A 2,148-nucleotide genomic window follows, 5' to 3' on the forward strand; every position below is an offset into this window, starting at 1 on the left:
TAAATTTCACCATGATTAGTGAGTAGATTAGTTGCTAGGGAGAAGGAGAAGCATGCTTGATTGATGATTTTTGCTAGTTGATGATCATTGATTGATTGAATTGTTTCAATTAAATTGGTTGACATAGTTGTGCAATTGATTAATTAGACTATGAGTGATCAACCTATAAGATTAATCTAGATTGCATTGCAAATTTCAATGACATGAACCCTTGATTTGAGAATTGCTTTAATTGATTGAATTTGATTGTGATTCTCCTTGTTAGCCATTCATAGTGAACCCTAGTTTTTTTTTATAGGAGATAACCTTTGAATTCCTTTGATTGCAACTATTGTTTGTCCCTTGCAATGTTTGAATCAATTGAGCGATCTATTAATTAGCATGATTGTTGAGCTTGCATGTGGAACCTATACCCCTAGTGTTTAGCATATTGATTGAATTCTTAGATTTGTCTTGATTCTTGTTATTCTAGTTACAAAACTCAACCATTGATTTTCTTGAATTTAGCTTAACATTAGACTATAGCATAGCTCCGATTCATTCCTTTGGGTTCGACCCTTGATTTACCAGGTACTAGTATAAGGTTTTTTAAGCATTTACAAATTTAGTTTGACCAAGGGAGAATTAGATAACAACCTAGTTCTACCCCTTGTCAAAGTGGCGCCGTTGCCGGGGAATGACATTAGTGCTTTGTTATAGTTGTTGAGTCTATTTCATTCTAAAAAAAAAACAAAAAGATTTTCCTCTTTAAGGCTACACTTGTATCCGGGCTACTAATCATTTCCTATGAGTTGTATGCATAGAGCACGTGGTCATTCACTTGTACCATTTGATCCGGAGATCGAGAGGACTATTACAAAACTAAGGGTTGCTAGGCAATCTTTTAGCTCTAGCGTTTCAAGCGAAGAAGAATCGCAACAAGAGGAACAAGCAAGAATGGGAGAGAATCCGAGAGTGGCATTGAAAGAATTAGGGATTCCAGGAGCATGTAGATGTGAGAGTGGAATTGCTCCACCTACAACACCGGCAAATGATTTTGAAATTAGGCTGGCTATGATCACTTTGATAGAAAGGCGACAATTTAGTGGAGCCAAGCATGAGAGCCTGCTAAATCATCTCAAGGAGTTTGAAAAGTATTGCAATACTATCAAGGTGACGTAGTTTCCCAAGAATTCATCCGCCTCAAGCTCTTTCCCTTTTCTCTTATTGGGCGTGCTTTAGAATGTCTAGACAAGGAGGTTAAGCCTAATTCTCTAACGACATGGGACGAGGTTACAAAGGAATTTCCAACTCGTTTCTATCCATAAAGAGAAACAGCGGAGGCAAGAGCTTTGATTCAAGGTTTCAAACAAAATCCAAGTGAGGGCCTCTATGAAGCATGGGATTGGTATAAGGAGTATCAAAGAGAGTGTCCTCACCACGGGATTCCAACCTATTAAATTATTCAAATTTTCAATGGAGGCCTAAGTCCCAATGGCAAGTCATGCCTAGGTGGAGGAGCCGGAGGTCCCATCATGAATAGGACGGAAGAAGAAGTGGTGGACATCATTGAGGATGTTTTGAATTATTATAGAGATTGGCAAGATGGTGAGAGAGAATTAACTAGCAAGAGTAGTTCTTCGGTGTACTCGGTTGATCATTTGAATGCAATTAACAATCTCTTTTCACAAATGGCAAACTTGGGGAAGGAAGTAAGTGCAATAAAGGAAAAATTGGAGGGTTCTTCTTCCCAAGCTCCAAGTCTTCCCTCCTAATTTAAGGGGAGAGGTACTCCTTCTAAATCTCATCCCCCTCCTTCTTCTAGCAACATGCCTAGTGGTTGTGTTTTGTGATGTGTGTGGTTCATATGATCATGATTCTAGTAATTGCCTTCATGCTTTTCCGGAGAGTAATGATGATTTTGACAATAATGATAGTGAACTTGTGTCAAACAATAATAATGTGCAAAATTTTGATAACCAAAGGGGTCAATGGAATAGGAATTACCAAAACCATGGTAATTTTGACAATTATAACCAAGGTGGTGGTTATAAGAACCAAGGTTGTCGAGGGAACTATAAGAATCAAGGTTATAGTGGCCAAAATCAAAACCAAAATTATGGTAATCAAAACAAAGGTTATGGAAATCATAATCAAGGTTATGGTCAA

General features: G+C 37.8%; 1 non-coding gene across 1 annotated transcript; it reads right to left on the minus strand.

The window, feature by feature from the left end:
* Positions 1 to 1,320: 1,320 nt before the first annotated feature.
* On the minus strand, positions 1,321 to 1,426 carry LOC145625909 (small nucleolar RNA R71). Its single transcript, XR_014110803.1, has one exon. It is a non-coding gene; the product is annotated as a small nucleolar RNA R71 (small nucleolar RNA).
* Positions 1,427 to 2,148: the final 722 nt, after the last annotated feature.

The sequence above is a fragment of the Chenopodium album genome, chromosome 3 (assembly GCF_948465745.1).
Source record: "Chenopodium album chromosome 3, dcCheAlbu1.1, whole genome shotgun sequence".
In the NCBI taxonomy this organism is placed as follows: Eukaryota; Viridiplantae; Streptophyta; class Magnoliopsida; order Caryophyllales; family Amaranthaceae; genus Chenopodium; species Chenopodium album.